The following is a 23289-nucleotide window of genomic DNA, read 5'->3' as shown; positions in this document are numbered from 1 at the left end:
TCTATACAGAGAGAGAATTACTCTATTAGATTTACTCTATCCGGTCAGGGTCCTACACTTGGCTCTCAGTGAGCCCATGTGCCCTTGACTCAGGTGTCTACCCTTGGCTTAATCAGTTGTGGCTAGAGATAAAGGGCAGGGAGAGCAGGGTCATAGAGTATAAAGGGTTGCCAGGTTGTTAAAATTTTAATTTTAATAAGCCCCCTTAAGTTGTTTATGTGTTTATAAAAGTTTCAGCGGCACTGCCGCAGAGCAGCAGTTCTCTGAATGACCTCTGGTCCATCACCTGGGAGCTCGTCAGAAAAGCAAACTCTGAGTTTCTTCCCAGGGCCTGGAGAGGGTCTGGGAAGGAGCTGGGTGCTTCACTCAGTGTACTACACAAGTTCTTCCTCCTGCCCTGTTTTCCATAAGTAAATTCCCATCTTCTTTCCATGATGAAGATCCCATGTCTTGCTCTCCAGCTGTCACCTGTGGAAACTGCCACACAGCTGCTCTATATAAATGTAACACGTTGGCTCTGTTTATGCTGGTCAGAGGCATGTCGCCTCTCTCTGTGGCCCACATTTTCTTATTCAGGCAGCAACAGAACCAATGATTTCTGTTGTCCCTTCAAGGATCACAGGTTTTAGTACCCTGCTTGGTACCCACCTGTGTTAATGTCCTGTGGTTGTTGCAACAAACATCACAAACTGGGTAGCTTAACACAATGGAAGTTAATTTTCTCATAGTCCGGAGGCTAGAGGTCTGGAAATCGGGTATTAGTATGGTTGTGCTCCCTCTGAAGGCTCGAGGGAGGATCCTTCCTTCCCTCTTCCAGCTTCTGGTGGCTCCAGGCAATCCTTGGGCCTTCAATCACCTAATTCTAGTCTCTGCCTCCATCCTCACTCTCCCTCTCTTCTCTGTGTGCCTCATAGCTCCCTCTGCCTTCCTCTTATGAGTACACTGGTCATACGATTTCAGGACCACCTGGATCTCCCAGGATGATTTGAACTTGAGGTTCTTAACTAATTACCTCCACAAAGATCCCTTTTCCATATAAGGTCACATTCACAGGTTCTGGGTAGATGTATATTTGGGCGGTCACCATTCAAAACACTACACTACCCACCCTGCCAAGTGTTTGTGACCAGACTAGGGACAAATGGTGTCCCTGTCCCATCTCCATCTTTGTCTGGAGTAACCACAAAGGACAAGATTTCTGGTTAGTCCCATGTTTGAGCCAGAGGGAAAAGAATATCAAAGAAACAAGGCAGAGCCCCTCTTCTCAAGACACCAATGGTTGGGGGGAACCAGAAAAACCAAGGCGGAGGCCACCTTTGCATCCCCACCTATGGTAGCGCCCACCCCAGCCACCATCTTCTGCCAATTTCTGGAGCTCCCACTGGAGGATGAGGGAGTGCCCTGAGAGGAAGGCAGAGCATCCTGGGAGGCATTCTGGGAATTGCGGGGTCCACAGCACTCCCTCCCGCAGCTTCCGTTCTGCCAGTGTAGGACATTTTATGATTGCCAGGATGGCAATTAAGGAGGGGACAATTGGCCAAATGGTGCATTCTTAGGCCTCAGCAGCCGGCATTCTGTGTAGTCTGTCTCAGGGCCAAGAAGGATAAGACTTTCCAGAAAGTGAGCTGACGTCCAGAAAAGGCCCATCCCAGATGGCTGCTAATGTCATTAGCTCAATAATGATGAATGAAATGAATGAGCTAGTCTGGCCCCACTGTGCTTCTCTGAGGGATGCTGATAAGCACATGATCTCCCAGCTGGGGACCACTAAGTCTGGACCAAGGAAGAAAAGAAGGGAGACCTGGGAGACCTGAGGACAGGGTGTTCATGGTGGAAATAGGGAAATGGGTCAGACTTGGGTTCTCTTCCCAGCTTGGCCACTAATTAGATGTGTGAGCTTGGACGTGTTCTTAAGTATAGAACCTTGACACCTCATTAGAAAAAGACAAACAATCCAAGAGGGTAAAAATGGGCAAAGAATTTGAACAGGATTTTTACAGAACAAGTGGCCAAAATACATACGAGAAAATGTTCAATCTCTCTAGTAATTAGGGAAGTGAAACTGAAAACGACAAGAACACAAGAGGGAAAACCAGTGACACCTGAGGAAAGTCTGACGTTTCGTTAACAGAACTGTACCCATGTTAATGTCTTTGCTTTGATCACTGTACCACCATGTAAGATGCTAACATTTAGAATCTGGATGAAGGTTCTCTGAGAACCCTGTATTGTCACAACTCTTCTGTGAGCCTAAACTTTTTGCAATATAGAAAGGTAAACAAGGGATGCCTGGGTGGCTCAGTTGGTTGAGGGACTTGCCTTCAGCTCAGGTCATGATCCCGGAGTCCCAGGATGGAGTCCTGCATGAGGGCAAGGTGGGGGTCCCTGTTCAGCAAGGGGTCTGCTTCTTCCTCTGACCTTCCCCCTCTCATGTTTGCTCTCTCCCTCTCTCTCTCTCAAATAAATAAAATCTTTTTTTAAAAAAAGAAAGGTAAACAAGAACTACTAGAACTGTGACAGAGAACAACAAAGAGATGTGATTGTATACTCTACAGAGTGACAAGAATGACCAAGATTAGACAGATCCATGGCCAGAGGGTAGCACTGAGAAGTGGGCTGTGTCATGAACCTTTGGTGGGGACATGATTTGCTGCCACCTTTTCAGAGAGCACTCTGGCAGTACGGATTACAACATCATTGTGCATGCCCCTTGGCCCCGGGAAATCCACAGCTGGATATTTACCCTACCAAAATCTTTCTAATTGGATTCAAAGAGTCGTGCCCAAGGCTGTTTGCCATAGCCCTACTTGTAATAACCAGGAGCCACCTAAATGCCTGAGTGGAGGAAAGTCACCCCCACACGGCAGGTTAAATGATATAGTCCACGTAGCCATGAAATATTATACAGCAGGTAAAAAGGATGTCATACATTCAATGAATAAAAATGAAAAGGCTTCCAAAGCAAAACGAAAGTATAATCTCATTGATGCAAAGGGAAAGCACAAATAAAGCCACACATTCCTAAATGTATGTGTACAAATGTATACACCCCTCCAAAAGTTGACAAATATACCCTCCCAACTGGAGAGGGCAGTGGGCTGGGATGGGGGCAGGCAGGGTGGTTAGGGTGGTGCCGAAGGGGACTTTTGCTTTTTCTGTATTCTTTGCATTTTTAACAATAAGGTTTTCATGGATTACTTGTTCAGGTTTTTTTACGGTAATTTTTTGAACAAGTGCTAACCTCCTCTGACCTGCATTTTCCTCATTTTTAGAATAAAGGAGTTAGTAGTACCATGTCATACATCAATTTTATCTCAATTTTTAAAACTTAAACTGAATAATTGACTCAATTTAATAAAGGAGTTAGGTCAGGGCTCCTCTGTGGCTGCTTCCAGCTCTGAATGTCTTTAACTAGAAGCTGAGGCTGTGGGGACACTGCCCCTCCCCACTCTGCCCCCACCCCTTTCTCTCTATTCCTTACACTTTCTAGCTTATTCCTGACTTAAGGCCTTTGCACTTGCCTCCCCCGGCAACCTGGCATGCTCTATCTGTCCCATGTCTTCATGTAGCTGGCTCCTTCTTGTCATTTAGAGCTCAGCGTGATGGTCACCTCCTTGGGGGGCCTCCCTGACCCCCTGAGGTAACAGTGGGAGAGGAGGGAAAGGCAAGGCCAGATCAGAGGGGTCTGGGAGACCAGGGGAAGGAGTAGGGATCTCAGCCTCAGATGGGTGGAATGTCCAGAGGGATTTAACGCTGGGAGAAGCGTGGGTACAAGGGGAGGTGAGGGGAAGGGGGAGGGGTGACGTGAGGCTCCCTCCACACCTCGTCAAAGCCCAAGGTCAGTCTGAACCGAAGGTCGGCAGATCATAGGACATAAGGTAGAACACGCTGTGAAGCAATTGGAGGTCATCTCTAGGTAAACGGAGCTGGAAGAGGAGGGAAGTGTCAGAGTGAATCGATTTCAAGTGAGTGTCCTACTCAAGTGTGCTAGGGCTCCGTGTAGTACAGTGTTTTATCATCTCCGGGATAGTAGTGTCCCTCCTAAATTCACTTAAGACATGAAGTGTCCTATTTTGACCTCCTTTCAGATCCGACTCTCAAAAATGTCTCTCAACACAAGGGTACGCCCTCTCTTTTTCTCTTTTTGCCTCTCTTCCTCTTTCCCTGACCACTATGTTTTCCACCCCTCTTCTTTTCCCCAAACTTCCTCCAGTTTTGGCCGTGTCTCCTTCCTCCTCCCCTTTTCTTTCTTTCCTCACTCACTGAGACCCACCAGCCCTCCACAAATCCTCTCCCCAATGGTATTCGGTTGCTGGGCCTGCCTGCCCCTCCCGAGTGGTTGCTGGGTTGGACATACCTCCATCACTTTGGCTCCAAGCATTTTCCAGAAGGCTGGCTTCCGCAGGCTGAACACACAGAAAAGCTTCCAAGACTCCCTCCCTCTTCCTTCTCTTCCACAACCCCAGCCTCACGCATTGCCAATGGTTACCTGCAACTCACTTGGGGTAGAGAGGGGCGTTGTGGGTTCAGCTGCAGGGAGGACAAGGAAAGGTCCAGGCAGGGACCCAGATCCCATCAGGCCTTTCCCATTCTTGTTCCTGCTTCTCTCAGAGGCACTTTATCCGTGGGGCTAGAACCCTGGAAGGGGTGCAGAGGAAGAAAGCCTCTTCCTCCAGTTCCAACTAGAAAGGGCCCAGGGGTCAGCCCAGCTTGGATCATGGGCCCACTTGCATGACCAGAAAGGTAGACACCATCATAGGGACCCCATTAGAACCACAGGGTTCAAAGGGACAAAAGGGATCGTTCTCCTAAAGAAGAGGGCATCCATGTCCTAGGAAAGGGGTAAGAGTCCTAGGCAGACAAAACAGGGGGTGTCCACATTCCCCCATGTTCAACCCATAGCCTGACCTTCCTGTCTATGAAGACTGGTTCCTCAGCAGGCAGGAAGACCTTGGGGAACCTGGCCGGGACTTCCAGCTGTTCCTGCTTGATCTCCTTGACCAGCTGCTGCTGTCCATAGCCCGTGCCCCGAGGGCACTGTCTCCTCGCTCCATCAACCCCCAGCTCAAAGCATTCACCTTCAAGGTCTCTTGGACGCTGCCAAATCTGGTTGTTCTCAGCAACCAACCTATCTGGAAGAACGTTATTTTAGATTCTTAAAATGTCAGATTTGGAAGGTCAATTGTCTCAGAAAATGCACCATTTGTATACAAAGCACGGGCCCCTGCTTCCCTCCAGGACGTTGCTTTTCAAGGAATTATATCTGTTTAGAGCTAGGAGACCCCCTGAAGGTCTTCTACTCCAACTCCTTCATTTTACAAATGAGGAAACAAGTGTAGAGAAGTGGAGTATTTTGCCCAGTGATAGCAGCTAGTTAGGAGCACTGGCGACTAGAAACCTTAAAAATCCTTTAAACTCATAAAAAAAATAAAAACAAAACCAAAAACAACCATGAATCAACACTCAGGGTTTCCACCGATATTTGTGCATTGTTTCAGAAAACAATTACGGTGATGAAAATTACCGTGGACAGGTACGCCTCCCTTTTTTTTTTTTTTAGGCTTAAAATTTAAGCCATATACATTTTTTAACTAGATGAATATTGAATCTAATTTTTCTCTTCAGTGCATTCATCTGCACAATGCTTTATCTTTACATGCCTTTGATCTTCAGTGGGTAGTGAATCTTAGCTTTATACTCTACTGCCCTTGGCCTCCCACTCAAGCGTTCAGGGACCTGGAAGCAAATACTTCAGGACACGGAGGGAATAAGGACAGAAGAATTCTTCGTTAAAGAGTTGCTTTGGTCATTGGTCACTCTTTCTGGTCGATCTAGTTTGGGTCTTCACATCTGACTTCCTTAAACAAGCGTACTCCCCTGGACCTATAATGTGTGGTACAATTTTTCTTCCTTAGTCTGTTCATAATTTTGATTCCATATTCCAAACACAAAGTCACTGGCCCAACTTGCAAGAGAAAGCAGTTATTGTGGATGAACAAGGGGAGCACGTGGGCCCTGAGATGTTATTGTTGCCCACAAAAGACCCTCTATGACTTCGTGAGCGTCAGTCCCCCACATCACACAGCACAAGAAGGGCGCTCACTGTGCTCACACTCTGTTTAACCCTCTAGAATTTGTAAACAACTGAAACTTAACAAAAACAAGTTGTTTTTGTTTTGTTTTGTTTTTAGCTTGCTTGTGTTCGTAACTCAATAAAATGTTTGTTAATTAACTTCACGCACTCTTTTTTTCTTTTTTTAACCCCAGATTATATCTGCATTTGAATGGACTCCACTGGCTGGTTTGACTTGGATGGTCTCTTTGAACACAGGCTGATTTCTGTGTATGTGCCTTGCAACAGTCAGGATTGGCTAGATTGTGGTGCCAAACAATGCCCAAAGTACCAATGGCTTGATAAAATTTGTTTCCTGCTCATGTTATATGGCCTGTGAGGATCAGGAGGGAGTTTGGAACGTATTATAATCCCTTAGGAACCCGAACTGAAAGAAGCTCCATCTTTTTTTTTTTTTTAATAAGATTTATTTATTTATTTATTATTTACTTGAGTGATTGTAATATGCTGCAAAGAGCACACAAGCAGAGGGAGTGGCAGGCAGAGGGAGAAGCAGGCTCCACACAGAGCAGGGAGCCTGACTCAGGGCTCGATCCCAGGACCCTGGGATCATGACCTCAGTTGAGGCCTAACGACTGACTGAGCCACCCAGGTGCCCCAAGAGGCTCCATCTTGACATGGGCTTCCACACTCGCCTCAGCAGATGGCAAGGACTCTGGAGGGATTTTCACAAGCCAATTTATGTGATGCTTCACCTCCCTTCACAACTCCTTGGTCTGAAGTCACCCTTTGACCCCATGCAACCCCTCTGGGGGCCAGGAAGTCCAGTGCCCCGTGTGCTCATCTGGAGAGGAGAGGCCACACGGTGCTCAGTGCGCGCACGCACACACAAACACACACACACTGCTCATAAGAATCCCATGTTTATAATCGGTCCAGGTACAAACCTCTCTGAGGATGGCCCAGTGCCAAATCAAGTGATCAAAGCTTTAAGTATAATTACGAGTCAGGCCTGGATGGAACTGAGGAATAAGGAGTGGGTTTCTGGACAATGAAAGTCATAGAAATTTTTCACTTAATTTTGTAGTATATGAGTTGTATTTCACATTAAAAAAAAAACAAAAAGTTCACCTGTTCCTCCCTGGGAACTGGAGGGGAAGAGGGAGCGGTGCTGCTCTAGAGGGTAGAGACCACGGGTGGTGCCGCACATCCCACGATGCTCAAGACAGGCCCCACGACAAAGACTTTCCTGGTCCAAAGTCATGCTGTGGTCAAGAACCCTATGTTACATTACCTGTTACATTAACCCTATGTTAATGCAACGTTCAGATTCTGAAAACAAAAACAAAAAAATAAATCCCTAAACCAAAAACAAACAAAAAGCCTGCCTTGAGTTTCAGCCCTGCAGCCCTGGCTTCGCTGAGACGTCGTCCTTCCGGGGAGAAGGCACACATGGGGACCGCGAGAGGGGCTGCCGCTGAGCCCTACACATGGTGGGGACGAGATCCCGCTTCGGATAATGCTTTACAAGCAGCCCTCGGCTTTCCCAATACTAGTAACCCTCCCTCCCCAGCAATGACAGTACAGAATGTCTCCCGACAGCGTCACAGGTCCCGGAGAGCAGAATCTCCCCCACTAGAGAACCCTGATCCCATAAAATGTCCAGGTTCAAGGATGATCCCATTCCAGTTGTGCTGCTGGGGAATCCTGAACTGGGAAATATAAGACCTACCTTTAAATCCAGCTCTGGCTTTATATCACTCAGTGGCTTCCTTCTTGGGGCCTCAGTTTCCCGATCTGTAAAATGAGAAGATCACACAAAACAGTTCCTAAAGTGGGCTCAGAACTTCAAAGGGTCTAGGGCTTGGATTCTGGAATTTTTCATTCTAACATTGCTCCAATCATAGCCTCACTCTCTCCGCAAAACAAGAGGGGAGTGAGGACTCCAGCTGCACAGCAGCACTGTCCAGATGGTGGGGCGGCGAAGGAGGGGGTGCTTGGTGAGGGGAGCACAGAGAGTGGAAGGCCAGTGGAGAAAGAGGGAGATGGGGAAAAGGTACCAAAATGCACCAAAAAGGCATTTCCCAGGCTGTCTCTGTGCCTTCCCACTCAAGTGTCACCTGTGACTTAAGGCATAGTAGAGATGGACAGGGGCTGATAAATGATTTTTGGAGGAGAAGTTAAGAGGATAAATTGCATGCATTGTGCACAGAGAAAAGAACAATGTACCTGAAAGTAGGAGAGAAGAGTGTGTGTGTGTGTGTGTGTGTGTGTGCACATGCGTGTGTGTGTATGTGCCCGCACACGCATGCACACATCTGCTGTATTCTTACCAATGGCGGGAGAAATTGGACAATTTCAATTCAGCTTGAAGCTGCCTGTAAGCTTTTCAAAATGTCATGATCACAGGCTTATTAGATTTGCTGAGCCCTTATTGGCCTCTTGACTCTTGTTTAGCTATAATCTAGACAGGGGTGGGAGGAGGAAAGGGAGAGACGCCCCCTCTTCCTCGCCCTCTGCACTTCCTTCCGGTCCATCTCAGAATCCAATAAAGCTTGACAGTGAAACTTGAAAGGGAGTGAGAGGTATTTAATAAAAGACTGTTCAGTCTGAATGATGATTCAGGATTTTTCAAAAGCTGGAAGAGACAAGCCAGATGGCCTTTTCCACTCTAGACTCCCTACAGATGGTGTCTACCTATCTTCTCCTTGGATTAGATTTGTACTTGTTTGGGGTTTTTTTTCCCCCAGCCACATCAACCCTTTTCTAGTTTGCTAGTAGCCTGAGCTCCCAGGCTATCCTAACAACCACAGTCAGCACCTGTTTCTTAGAAGTAATTCTTCCAGTTTGTTCTTTCATCCATTCTGTCCGCCAGCCCCTCTTCAGCTGTTTTTGCAACACCTGTTATGTGCCAAGTACTGTGTTATGGGCTGAGGGTACGGAAGCGACTAGAATACAGTGCTGCCTGCCCAGAGCGCCACATTCAGGTAGGCGCAGTCATATACACGAGTTAGCACACCCCAGTGAGGTAAGTGGAACACTGGGGCAACATCTAGCCTTAAAAGGGAGGCCTTCAGGGAGCTAAGTCTTGAAGGACAAGTAAGTTACTTGGGCAGAGATAAGGGAATGATCAGGCTTACGAAAGGCATAAACACGAGAGAAAATGGGGTGATTCATTGGCTCGGAGACAGTGTGTTGTAATCGGACTGTAATCTTCAGACAGGAGATGGTCAGGCCGGTCCCAGAGGGCCACCCCACGGCCACTGTGGCCTTGAACCCTGTTACCAAACTTTGGTTCCCATTATTCACAGGAGCTGTGTTCTGCAGTCACCACGCATACTGAACTAGCGGATACTGAACCACTGCTCCTGGGGGAAATGCAGGCTAGGATTCCTACAACCGTCTCATCGACTGGATCATAAGTACCCTTGCCTTACGTGTCTGTTTTAAAACACCTTCTTTAATGCATATCGTTGCCTCATTCATGCTGAGCTCGTGGCCGAGAGCACAGCAGCTCACACCGAATGACGGCTACCTAACATACGTATTCTCTCCATGAGGCTCATCGTAGCCTCCTTGTGCTTATAGATACCGGACAGCCACTCAAGGCTATGTCTGGGGCCTTGTTAAACAGCAAAGTCACCCACAAGAAACACAAAAATGCCAAAAAGCATGGCACTAAACAAACTATGAAAAGGGTACTTGTTTACAGCATGAGAGCTGAAACGAGGAGGCAGAACCTTGTTTGACCTCAGCTGGGAACGTGCCCAGTTGGACCAATCCCGTTTTTTTGCCACTCTGCACACGTCCGCGAAGGACCACAAAAGCGCCGCCCGTATTGATTTGGGGGTTACAAATCCATCTCAGGGAGTAAGCGAATTGACAGCTACAGAATCATGAATAAGATGGACTGTCGTATTTCAAAAACGTAAATACAAATCTCGCAGTTCTTGGAATGGCCAACGACCACTAGACACAACAGAATATTTTGATGCTCCTCATTTTGATTTTTCCTGTAATGCAGGAGAAAGGCACGAGAGCATTTAGGGCTAATGCTGCATTTAAGACTCAAGATCTGAGAATTCATGTGAGGCCACGGGACACTAAAGCAGTGTTTAGAACAGACCATCCTGGGTTGTTCCAGAAGGGCAGCCTGTCAGAGGGTGACTTACAGTTCATTCTCTGATGCCAGGGAAACCAGACGACTTAACTAGCATCATCATTCTCAACTGGAGCAAAGCAAAGAGCCTCAGCCCCAGACCGCTTCTCTATTATGTCAGCTGTCAGCAACGTGTTTGTATGTGCAGGAGCATCAGGAAATCACAGCCCGCCAGTTGCTGGCAGAAATGTGACAGGCTCTGTCCAGCCATGTGTTTCAAGAATAGTCTGGGCAGCCTGGTGCTTCAGAATTTTCTGGAATGGGGTGATAAATAACATCCCAGGGTTGCTTCCAGGGCAATTATTTATTTGAAATGCTAGACACGGTTTTATTTACTATTTTAAAATATAGCGGGGGTGCGCCTAGGTGGCTCAGTCGTTAGGTGTCTGCCTTTGGCTCAGGTCATGATCCCAGGGTCCTGGGATCGAGCCCTGTATCAGGTCCCCTGCATGGCGAGAAGCCTGTTTCTTCCTCTCCCACTCCCCCTGCTTGTGTTCCCTCTCTCACTGTGTCTCTCTCTGTCAAATAAATAAAATCTATAAAATAAAATAAAGGGCAACTGGGTGGCTTAGTCAGTTAAGCATCTGCCTTCGGCTCAGGTCATGATCCCAGGACCCTGGGATCCAGTCCCTCATGGGGCTCTCTGCTCAGCAGGGAACCTGTTTCTCCATCTGCCGCTCCCCCTGCTTCTGCTCTCTCTGTCAGATAAATAAATAAATAAATAAATAAATAAATAAATAAATAAATAAATGTATGTCTCTTATACAGGGAAAAAAAAAGATGTAGAAACAGTTCCCTCAGTCCAATCTCCCAGCTGACACACTGACTTCATCAAGGGATTTTCTTTATCATTGAAGAATGTACTTCGTTACTTAGAATTTGATCTTTAAAGAAGGTATGCTACAAACTGCCTAGGTGATATTTAATGCCATTTTTTTGGCATTTCCCTAATTTTTTAAGAATATTTTTATTAACACATAATGTATTATTTGTCCCAGGGGTACAAGTCTGTGAATCATCAGGCTTACACATTTCATAGCACTCACCATAGCCCATACCCTCCCCAATACCCATAACCCAGCCCCCCTCTCCCTACCCCCCCATCCCCCAGCAGTCCTCAGTCCCTAGTTTATTAAATGTAATTTTGTAGGGGCACCTGAGTGGTTCAGTGGGTTAAAGCCTCTGCCTTGGGCTCAGGTCATGATCTCAGGGTCCTGGGATCGAGCCCCAAATCGGGCTCTCTGCTCAGTGGGGAGCCTGCTTCCCTTCCTCTCTCTCTGCCTGACTCTCTGCCTACTTGCGATCTCTGTCTGTCAAATAAATAAATAAAATCTTAAAAAAATAAATGTAATTTTGTAGATGGTAGATTTTATTTTTTTGAGTAGTTTCAGGTTCACAGCAAAACTGAGTAGAAAGTACAGTTTCCATTTTCCCCTGGCCCTGACGCATAGCCTTGCCCACTACCAACATTAGCATCGGAGTGTTACCTTTGTTATAATCCACGAGCCTACACTGACACATTATTACCATGCAAGCTCCAGCTTACATCAGGGTTCACTCTTGGCGCTGTCCATCCTATGGGTTTGGACAAATACGCGATGACACGTATCTACCATTATAGTATCATACAGAATCATTTGCTGCCCTAAAAACCCTCTGTGCTCTACCTCTTCCCCGCCAACCCCTGACAACCAATGACCTTTTTACTGTTTCTATGGTTTGGCCTTTTCCAGAATGGCATATAGTTGGAATCAGACAGTATGTAGCCTTTTCAGATTGGCTACCCCCAAACGTGTGAGATCAGTATCAGTTAATAAGACATTTTTGCAAACCGCCATACTGTGAGCGGCTTGAGGTCTTGGTCATAGACGTCTTCCCAGCATAGAGGAGGCACTTAAATGTTTGTTGAAAGCGTGAATGGATGAGTCTCCATTTAAAAAGAAAAGAAAAGAAAAAAGCAGATTCTCCAATTAAAAAAAAATCAGAACACTAATAACAGACAGTGTTAGCACTTATAACTTATTATCACCTGGGAAAAGAAAAGATATTTGCTCTTAATAAAGAACAGTTTGTAAAAAATAAGATACAGATGCCAGACTGTCTCTCTCTCCCTCTCTCTCTCCCCATAGATGATAGATGGATAGATAGATAGATAGATAGATAATGAGATTTGATTCAGATCTATAAATTCTGACTACAACCTTCATAGAGTGGGATCTCCCATCTGATGGCATGGTTTAAATGAAAGGAATTTCTGCTCAGCTCTTTCAAGTTTTGTGTTTGGGCTCCCCTCTAAGCACTCCCCAAATTACCTGACACTCCCCTCGGCTGGGTTATCCAGGGTGTCTGAGCAAAGCCAAACATAAGGAGAAAATGACCTCACGGATCCGTTATGTGTTGTCCCTATTTCTAGCCCCAGAATCATCTTTACTTTTTTGACAATAGAGCTGACTGCTGAGTCATGTGTAACCTAAACCTTCCTCTGCAGTTCACCCTGCTTCCTGCTGGAACCCTGGGAACCTAGACCTGGAGCGGAGGCCTCCCCAGGGCAGTGGAGGGAAGGAGAGGTGATGCAGGGAATAGAAAAGCAGACAGGAAAACCTGAGCCTAAGCAATGATTATTGGTGAGAGGTAAGCCCAGAACAATTAAAACACGGATCTGCCTTACTTTACATAACTAAGGGGTTTATAAATTTGCATGTAAATCAACCTGCATGTCAACTGCAACAAGGGAGCTAATATATATAAAATACAGCCAAATTAGTAAGTTTTATATCTATAATTTTATATATATATAAATTTAAATATAAATTATATAATTTAATTAAACTATTTTATTTATTTTTAATTTATTTTTATTTTTTATATTAATTGTATATAAATATAGATTATATATATAGTTTTATATATATATATGAGTTTATTTTAGAGAGAGGGGGAGGGATGGTTAGCAAAGGAGAGGTGCAGAGGGAGAAGGAGAAAGAGAATCTGAAGCAGGCTCCATCTCCTGACTCTGAAATCATGATCTGAACTGAAATCAAGTCAGCTCTTGAACTGACTGAGCCACCCAGGCGACCCCTTGCTGTATTATCTTGGTATTTTCCTATGTCGTCTTTGAGAGAGGACTGTAGATGTCTCATCAAAACACCCTGCCTGGCCGACCATCAGGCAGGACAAATACATTTGAAGCTAACTAAGTATGCCATGAATCTGGGCCTTTGACTTCATGTTGAAAATAAAGGAGTGCTGGTATCAAAGACTGTCCTATGTTTCAAGAGCAAATGCCTTGTTATGAAAAACATGTTCAGGAATCTATTTCAAAGAGAAAGAATGAGTTGCTCATTCAGAGGAATTACCAAGTGAGATGGCTTCCTAGCATTACTGTGGCTATTCCTTGACATCCCTTCCTGCCCCTGGAGCTGGTATTTATCTCTCCAGTAAAGACTACATTTCCCAGCCTCCCTTGCAGCTATGTGAGGCCACACATGGAAATCCCGGCCAACAGGATGTTAATGAGAATGTCATATGTGACTTCTAGGAAATACCCTTGAAGGAAGAGATGCTCCCTTCTTTATCTCTTTCTCCTTTCTGGGAAAGTGATGCCTGGAGTTCAAGCAGCCATTTTGCACTCTCAGGAAGTGAAGGGGTTCAGAAGAGTGCACCCCCGCCCCCCCCAAGACAAGCCACTTTGGCATGTGGATTATTTTGAGCTGGAGGCTTGAGACCCTGTGGGATCAAGAGAAACTTTTTACCCTCCCTTAACTACACAGAGGAATCTAAGTTGGGGGTCTTTCCAGCAGAGGTAAATTTTATCTGAATGACCCACCTATATGGCAGGGCAAACATCTAACTTCCAAATATCTGCTCTTCTCATCACTTAGTAAAGTGTATTCTGTTCCTCTGAAATCCCAGACCCCTACCCACTTCTCCTTAGTTCAGAATGAACTGAGTCCAGCTAGAAGGACCTTTGAGGGAATAGGAATTCTTGCTTCCCACCAGGAGCATGCTAAGGATGGTAGAGAAAACAGACAGATGGACATGGGCTCCAGAAAGGTCTTGGAGTTTCTAAATCAGCCTTCAACTCCTCCTTCTGGGCTCCTATGTAAGAGAGAAATACAATTTTCTCTTGTTTGAACCACTGCTATGTTGCATTTTTCACTCAGAGCTGAATCAAATGTTAACTGATCAAGTTATAAAGGAAATGCTTATTTTATCTCATTGTAGACTTTATTTAATTCAATTAAATGGACCTGTTAAACCCCTTACAACATAGAAAAAGAAGATGGAGGTTCTTAACCTGAGGGTCCCTGAACTTAAAAGGGGAAAAAAATATTCTTTATTTTTACAACCCTTCCTGGAATATAGCATTTCAGTACTGAATGTAGTATGAACAGTACCTTTGACTTTGTCATTAGTAGATATGTTCATATCATAGTTCGTGTGTGACAGATATCTCAAAGTATCATTTCTATTTACCCCCATTTGAAATTAGGAAAATCATTAAACTCAGTGCTAGTTTGTCATGTAATGTCATGCGAGGCAGGCTGGGTTCTCGGGGAAGTATATTTTGAGACAGAGTTTAGCATGTGAGATATTTAGACGGTGCCCTTTTGGGGATCAATACCTGTGGAAGGGGAGAAAAGAAGCAGAACTGTGCAAAGGAGGAAATCGAGCTGCCATACAGGCCCGACAACAGCTTCAGAGGACCTCGTGGGAATCTCTGAGCCAAAATGGACCATCAGAGTCACCCCACGTTGAATATTCATTCCTCTGCCTGGATTAGCCATTAAACATGGGGTACCTCAGGAAGGACGTGGCCTCGGAGGAGCCATCTCTCTGCAGCTGTGGCCATCCCTGGAAGATGTGACAGCTAAAAGCCATCAGCTAACAGCACAGCTGTAGTTAGGACAACAAGTCCTTCCTGAGAGCTGATCTAGGTGCTACATGGTCTCCATGTCCTTCCCAGGTCACCCTTGCACTATTCAGATCCATTTTTCCATATATGTTCAGGGAGCAGTTTTCCCAATATTCCAGTGGGCCTTTGTTCTTGGAAGAAACTTAGGAAAGTTAGTTCTATTGATTCTCAACCGCTGCAGCTGTAATAATGTTGAAGCCTCAAATGATATTCACCATCCCCTTATTCCAATACCCATTTTAGACCCCCGTTGTCCTCAGCTAGAATCTCTGCTGGGCTTGGGGCTTACCTGAAGCCATGACCCAGGCGATCCTCCCTGAAGGGTCTGTGTCCCGGTCACCATGCCTTCTTTGGTAAGCAGAATCATGCCGCCACCAAAGATGTCCATGCCCTGGAACCTGTGGATGTGTTATTTCATACAGCTAGTGGACTTTGGTGGTTAAATTAAGAATCTTGAGATGGGAAGATTGTCCTGGATTATCTAGGTGGGCCCAGTGTTATCATAAGGAGTATAAGCAAAACAGGGAGGCAGGGGTGTCAGAGTCAGAGAAGGAGATGTGAACCATGGAAATGATGACTAGGTAGGGTCTCTGGATCTGATGGACTCACTGTCAGCAGGACTCTGGCCAGGGCTCCATTCATTACCTGATCTTCACGTGCCTACATGTCTCTGGGTATCAATGTCAACCCAGACCCTGAGTCCAACTGTCCTCAAAATATTTGGGCTTTCCTCTTTCCCCAGTATATGCATGCCATAGTGTTACAGACTCCTTCTGAATGGAGAGCCAGACTTCTTTTCAGTCTGTTCGTTCTGATCTGAGAACTGGCTCAGGTCTGAGACTTGGGAAAGGGAGCATGACTTCTTATCGGGCAGACTGCCTTAGCTTCCTGATCATTTGTCTTTGATTTCTTCTGATGATGCAAGCTGCCTATCTTCTTCTTCTTGCTTCTGGCTGCCCATGTCTTTTGCCCCAAGGGAATCTGTATTCCACTACCAGGGTTCCTAAGTCTTTATAGGTCAATCCCATGGACTCCACTCCAACCTCACCAGTCATTATGATAAAAGCATCCATCTATCCAAATTCTGATAGTGCACCAATTATGACTCTTTGGTTTAATGAAAGCAGACCCCAGAAAGTACACTATCCTTTATAAAAGATATAAAGTACCAGGACCAAGAAATGACAGGTAAATATCAGAGATTTCTAAGGCATCCAGGCTCAGCTTCCCATCAGTCACACAGCATGTACTTCATCTTAGGATCATAACCCACCAGGATTTGCACAAGATGTCTTGATTTCAAGAAGGCTACAGTCTCATCAGAAGGTGGGTCTTTAATATGCTTCTGTTCACATAGCCCAAACCAGCCTCCATGATTGGGTTCATAATGAAAACTGAGATTACATAACAGAAAACAGGTACAAACAATCCATCTGTAGATTTTCTATAAATGGTAGTGACAATCTGGTACAGACTGTCCCTAGTGTTTTGTGGACTGAGCACAGAACTACATTAATCACTAGTTTGTAAACTCTGCTCTGGATGGGTCAAGGGCAGGCACCACTTCCTTAGAGTCCCCCTGAAATTAAGCTCAGGGTTGCAGCAAACCAGGGAAGATGAACCCTGTATCTACATAAATGACTAAAGGCCACATCTGGCCTCTATTGTTTTGGGTCCTATCATCATCATTGCTTTCATTTGGCCTAATTCGGTAAGAGCCTTTCCTATGCAGACTTGGCCTATAAGGAGAGTTCCTTCTCAGCCTACTGATACTGGTGTCCCTCTTATCAACACATTCCTTATGGCCTTGATACAGTTGTCTTCTGTGCTTCCTTGTGGAACTTTATCATCTGGTGGGGGTTCTGGACTTTACACCAAATATCTACTCCAGCAGCGCCATTGCCCTTAACCTTTAAATGCCCTCTTCCACTGGCCACCATGCAATTCCGGCATTTCTATGCCTCTTTGTGTGGCCTTTGTCTTTCTCTTGCTTCTAGGAAGGAGTGCAGACCATCTCCAGGAGTCTTTGCTTGGATACAAATTCCTGTCCCCCTTGATCAAGCACCCTTAGAATCCAGTCTCACACATACCCTCCAGGTTCTCAATGGTACATGCTGGTTAGTTCTGTGGCTCCTTAGAGGGGCCGTCCCTTTTCTCCCTTCTCTCTCTCAAGTCATTTCACTGGCTGTGTTAAGTCACAGATCCACTTAATCCTGGTTATGTTTAGTGGCCTGGAAAGGAGCTGATGGCAGCGGGGGCAGATGGAGAAGGGAGTTGTGTTGACTTGAGGGAAGATGACTTTGCATTTTCTTCAGGAAAAGGGGAGGGGGCGTTCCTGCAGGATCAGAGAGTTCAAAGAATCTGGGAATCTGGGATTTTCGAGGGCATCACTGAATGTCCATTTTATATATCAGAGCCCATCCTTTCCCAACAAAGATTCTGACCCAGTCATAGCAGGCTTTGGTTGGCATCTTTGGGGCATGGTTACTCAATTGAATTTAGCAGTAGTCACCCCGTTATGTTATCCTTAGTTACTATTCCCCACCCCACCCCATATTCCTCAAACACCTGATATCTCACAGCAGCTAGTGCATTCCCCTCCACCAGCATCCCATCCCAATTTACAGTCTTAACAACTGGACCCACCTCATGCCAGGAGATATCGCTGCTCCACCCCCCAACCAGTGATGAACCCTCCCCGACAGCAGCATAGGGGACTTTCCAGCTCCCAAACTGCATCTTCTCATCTGCTTTCTTTGACCATTCCTGATGCCAGTTGTCCTAGGTCGAGTATCCAAGAACCCGAGTTTAGGATAAAAATGTGTTCTAGGACATGCAGTCAACACCTGAGGAAGTAGGGAAAGGAAGCAGGACTGAGCAGAGGAAGAAGATGAGTTACGATCCGGCCCAACAGCAGCCTGCCTGGCTCCCTGGGGAGATCTGGAATGAAAAAGGTTAAAAACCCTCTGATAAGGGGCGCCTGGATGGCTCAGTTGGTTAAAGCCTCTGCCTTCAGATCAGGTCAAGATCCCAGGGTCTTGGGATTAAGTCCTGCATCAGGCTCCTTGCTCAGCGAGGAGTCTGCTTCTGCCTCTCCCTCTGCTCCTTTCCCTGCTCGTGCTCTCTCACATGCGCTCTCTCTCTCAAATAAATAAAACCATTTAAAAAAAAAAAAAGATCTGCTGACATAGTCACATATGTGAGAATCTTATGATAGAAAAGTTCAGGTTCTTTTCCGAGGGGTCTTTTTTACCTTCTCTGTAAATCAAGGTGTGTATGGTAGAGACTGTTACCTTCTACCCAAATCCTTTCTCTTCTTCTTGGGTACACAGTTCTTCCACATTTGTTGGGGTCGTTTGCTGCTGGGATGGCCATGTGATTAAATTCTAACAGTGAAACGGGATTAGATGCCATGTCCAGCCTCTAAGAGAGCCAATGTGCTTCCTGCATTTGCTCCTTCTCCTCCTGCCAACTCGACCCAGTATGAGATGACCCAGCTTCAACCAAGCAAACAACAAGAAGTCTCTAAGGAGTGGCAGAGCCACAAGATGAAAGGAGCCTGGGTTCCTGAACCTCAAGGAGAGGAAGTCACCCACCTGAACACTGCCCCCTAGGCTGTGAAGGGAGTTGTGTTTGAGCCATTATATTTTGGGGTCTGTTTAGCACAATAGTTTGGCTTACTTTTTTTAAAAAATAAATTTTATTTATTTATCTGAGAGAGAGAGACAATATGAGGAGAAGGGAAGGGCAGAAGGAGAGGGAGAAAGGGAAGCAGACTCCCCACTGAGCAGGGAGCCTGATGTAGGGCTTAATCCCAGGACCCTGAGATCATGACCTGAGCTGAAGGCAGAAGCTTAATCGACTGAAGCACCCAGGTGCCAGAACAGTTTAGCTTACTTGACTGAAATAGTATATGAATAGATTTGGTAGCAGTGTCCAAATTCTATGGGTATCCGGAGCTTAGTTCCAATTCCACCTGGGACACTATTACCTAAAGAAACTGAAGTCCAGAGTAGCTAATGAATTTGTCTAAAGACTCACAAGATGGTTAAGATTAGGACCCAACTCTTCTGAAACCTAATCCACTTCTCTTTCCTATGCCATTCCACCTTCCATAGTTCCGCCGGAGGGAGCATGGCTTGCTGAATGTGGCCATGAGATTTCTATTTCAGCAAGAGGGAAGGGCAGGGAGAAAGGCAGGAGAAGCATTTTCTTGGCCTCAAGTAGTGAGCCATTAGCTACCCATGGTGATTAAATTATCTGGAGTGAATACCCAACTCCACATCATATACAGTGAAATGACAGATCTGCTTACAATTGTTCTCAGTGCTTTTCACTTCAGTTTAATGCAGGCAAATGTGATCATTCAGTATCAGAGCACCACAGTGTCATCAGGTCCTTGTCTATATCTTCAAGGAAACAAGAATTTGAATGAGGATGACTGTTCATTTGACTGCTATAGTTTATTTTACAGAATTTTATAGAAATAAATTTATTTATTATTTATTTAATTAATTTACAGATTTTATAGAAATAAAATCACATGTAGCAAAAGCATTGGCAATAAACATGGCGATAAAATAAATAACTACCATTTATCATTTAATAAATGCCCACTATTTGTCAGGCACTGCATAAGAAACTTTACACATATGCACACACAAAAACATGCCATGTAAGAAATATATATATATATATATATATAAATTATATATATATATAAATTATAGATATATGGCTATATGGATATATACATTCTCATTTAATCCCTGTATCATTGGCTTTGCTGTGGTGACAACTCTCAAAATCCCAGTGACTCACACAATAAATGTCTATTTCTTATTCATGTTATAGGTACTTCCTTGTGTTTTTTTCATTCTGGGACGTAGGCTGAAGTTGCAGCCCTATAGGACATGCCATTCTGGTGGTGAAAGAAAGAACAAAAGTAGTAGAAAGTTGCAATGCCTCTTAAAGCTTTTGCTCAGACAAATCTACAACATGTCCATTAATTCTAGTAGCCTAAGACCATCACAAAGCCAAAGCCAAATATCAGTGCGGAAGGAGAGAGTAGAGGTAGTACAGCTCACACGGTGACAGGCTAGGACATATAATCCCCATATGGGAAAAAGGGAAAGGAAACAACTAGGGACACTAACACAATTTCAGTGCTACAAGATAGGTATTAATTCCATTCCCCTCTCCACTTTCCCAGAGAAGATAAATAACTTTTCTAAGCTCCTTCTAAAGGTTGGAAATATCCCTTTCAGCTGGGGTGACTGGGAGAGGCTTTGGTAAAATCTGAGCTAGGGTTTGAAGGTTAGATAGGACCTTGGTAACGGAAGAAAAAGCAAGGACTTTGTAGGCAAAGGAAAACCCTATAGCAGAGGTGGGAAAATACCAGCCAAACAAGATCAGTTGGCCATAGAGTAGAAAACAGAAAAGTGGAGAGGACAGGGGCTCCTTGAATGCTGTGGAGTTCGAGGCTAAGGAGTTTAACTTCATTTAAGGGGTAGATAGAAACCTTTAGATGTTTTTGAGCAAGAAAGTGCCATGATTAAAATGATTGCTTCTTTAGACTGATCTGACTACAGGGTGCAGGGTGGGCTGACTTAGGGAGAAAAGGAGAGCAGCGTGACCAGTAAAGTAACTACATTTCCAGAACCAAGGTAGCAGTCTTTAACTAGGATGGTGGCCGTTGCAACAACAATAAAAAGGTCAATTCCGGAGACTCAGAACCAGTGGCTTAAAAAATTAGCCCGCCGTCTTCATCACCCATCTAGTACTCCCAATAATAACATATTAATACTGTGTGAATAAAGCATTTTAATAGCCTGTTTTTTGTATTAATGTGTAACATACAATATTGGTTTTTTTTTAAGATTTTATTTATTTATTTGACAGACAGAGATCACAAGTAGACAGAGAGGCAGGCAGAGAGGGAGGACGGGAAGCAGGCTCCCTGCTGAGCAGAAGGCCCCCACGCGGGTCATGACCTGAGCCGAAGGCAGAGGCTTTAACCCACTGAGCCACCCAGGCGCCCCTGTTTGTTTGTTTGTTTGTTTTTTAAGAGAATGTAAATACTATGCACCTTAAAGCTTCAGGACAAGTTCCCATCCCACCCAGGACAAGATAACTGCCCCCCAAGCCCCATACATATACAGCCCCCCACTGCCAGGGCTTAAATTAAGTGTTGGGTAGACCAAGTAAAGCCAAAGTCCGGGGGCCGGGTGACTAGGGGAATGAAAGCCACTGGTCAGTTTCAGTGAGGTGCGCTATCCAGGTGAGAATCTCCAACAGGCACTTGGAAATTGGGATCCCAAGCTCTACTTACGGATAACGGTGTTTCAACAAGCAAAATAAAAGTAACTCTATTATATGAAAATACTTTGCAACGTGATAAGCGGTATTGGCAACTCCATCTAATTTAACATTTTATTCTTGGGTCACGGTTAGGTAATAGACTGAATGCTCCTTATAAAATACCAACCAATCCACCCCAAACCTGTATTACTGCATTATGACTGAGTCTGTTTAAAGTGGATTTACTAAGAACCCACCGGTCAAAAACAAAAACGGTGGAAAGAAAACAGGTGGAAAGGAAGGTGACCCAGGGAAACTAAACGCCAACAACGGAGACCATTTCGGGAAACTCAAGGGCTCAGGCTGCCTGGCCAGCCGTAAGCAGGGGGAGCCCAGGGAAAGCGCTAAGTTCCGGAGTGGAGGGACTGCGGAGCTATGTGGAAACCCGCCCAGGACCTTTTCGAGAAAGGACATCACTGGGACAGAAAGGAAAAGGGGCAGCGGATGGGCGAGACCGAGCACCAGCCTCTTCCCAAACCCCGGACGCAAGGTACACTCTCTCTCCCAAGGGCGGAGACCCCCTTAGACAAGACAAAGACCAGCGAGGGAGGTGACACGGAGTGCGCATGCACCACGGAACGTGCATGCGCATAGCAGCGGGCCCCCGCGGCTCGAGTTGTCCGGGGAGGGAAGGAAGGAGAAGGGAAGCGTCAAAAGGAGCGAGCCAGGAGGCGGGGGAGGGCCGAGTGGTGGGGTGCTCGCGCGCGCCTACTGGTGGCCGGAGGAGAAAAGGTCCGCGAAGACCTCACTGCTGACCCCTCCCTTGAGGAGGCTCGCGCTCTCGCTGCTCGCGCCTGCGCCGCCAGCCGGCCTCGGGAACGCGCCCTCTCGCTGGTGCGCGGGCTCGCACTCTCCGCCACCTACCAGCTCCCGCACCAGCAGCAGCGCAGCCGCCGCCGCCGCCGCCGCTGCCGCCGCCGCCCACCTTCTGCCGCCGCCACCACTGCCACTTTCTCCTCTCTTTCCTCTACTGTCCTCGCCCTCTGTCGACTATCAGGTAAGCTCTATCTGCCTCCCCGTCCGCCCCCTTGCACTCTCAGGCTGCCGCCCCTCGTCCCCCGCCGCAGAGATGGGTTTCGTGAGGTAAGCATAGGTCGGGGGCAACGGCTGGGGCCCCTCCCTGCGCCCTGTGCGCTACGGGCTGGGAATAGGGCGGCTTGGAAAGGGACCCATGCAAGGGATGCACGCACGCGTATGTGTTGGGGTGTGTGTGTGTGTGTGTGTGTGCGCGCGCGCGCGCGCTCTGGGGTGTCCTTAAGACCCGCTTCGCGCGGACCGGGCCAGAGGTTGTGCCCGAAGGGTGGGGCGCGGATGGCGGTGACCTGGGGGAGGGGGCTGCTGTGCACTCTTGCTCGTCACCTTTTGCCGCAATGGGCGTGTGTCTGTATGTGTGTGTATTAGGGGGTGTCTAGTGACGACCCCCGAAACCGAACCCTTAATCAGATTTCTCTGCTTTGGTTTGCCATAAGCCCTTCAGGAAGGTATGGATCCGGTTCTAGAAAAGATGAATCCCTGCCTGCCCCTCCCTACACCTCCCTGTCAGCAATTCCAGCGGGGCTTTCACTGCCCCTGATTTAAGGCGGTGGCCCACCCCTCCCCGTTTTCCTCCTTCAGAAACCCGCAGGGGACATTTGGGGGCTGGGAGTGCAATCGAGGAGATGGGGAGGGGTCCAGGCGCTGTCACTTTCGTTGCCCTTCCCCCTGCGCGCGCCTGGCACCGAAACGCGAGCAGCGCCGTGCCCGAGAGAAGGTAGTGCGGGGATCCCGGTGTGGGGGCTCGGA

At 46.3% G+C, this 23289-nt stretch overlaps 1 protein-coding gene across 9 annotated transcripts in view; it reads left to right on the top strand.

The window, feature by feature from the left end:
• The first annotated feature begins 22325 nt into the window (after positions 1–22325).
• The window catches only part of MAPT (microtubule associated protein tau), a 93219-nt gene continuing 92255 nt past the window's right edge, over positions 22326–23289 (top strand). For 2 of the 9 annotated variants that reach the window (XM_032870941.1, XM_032870937.1), the window contains exon 1: positions 22326–22504. The gene's annotated coding sequence lies outside the window, so the exon portion shown is untranslated. The other 7 variants (XM_032870947.1, XM_032870944.1, XM_032870948.1 and 4 more) reach the window with 6 other exon arrangements.

Source organism: Lontra canadensis, unplaced genomic scaffold, assembly GCF_010015895.1.
Source record: "Lontra canadensis isolate GAN:19392208 unplaced genomic scaffold, GSC_riverotter_1.0 scaffold41, whole genome shotgun sequence".
In the NCBI taxonomy this organism is placed as follows: domain Eukaryota; kingdom Metazoa; phylum Chordata; class Mammalia; order Carnivora; family Mustelidae; genus Lontra; species Lontra canadensis.
This window is presented reverse-complemented; position numbering and strand designations above follow the sequence as displayed.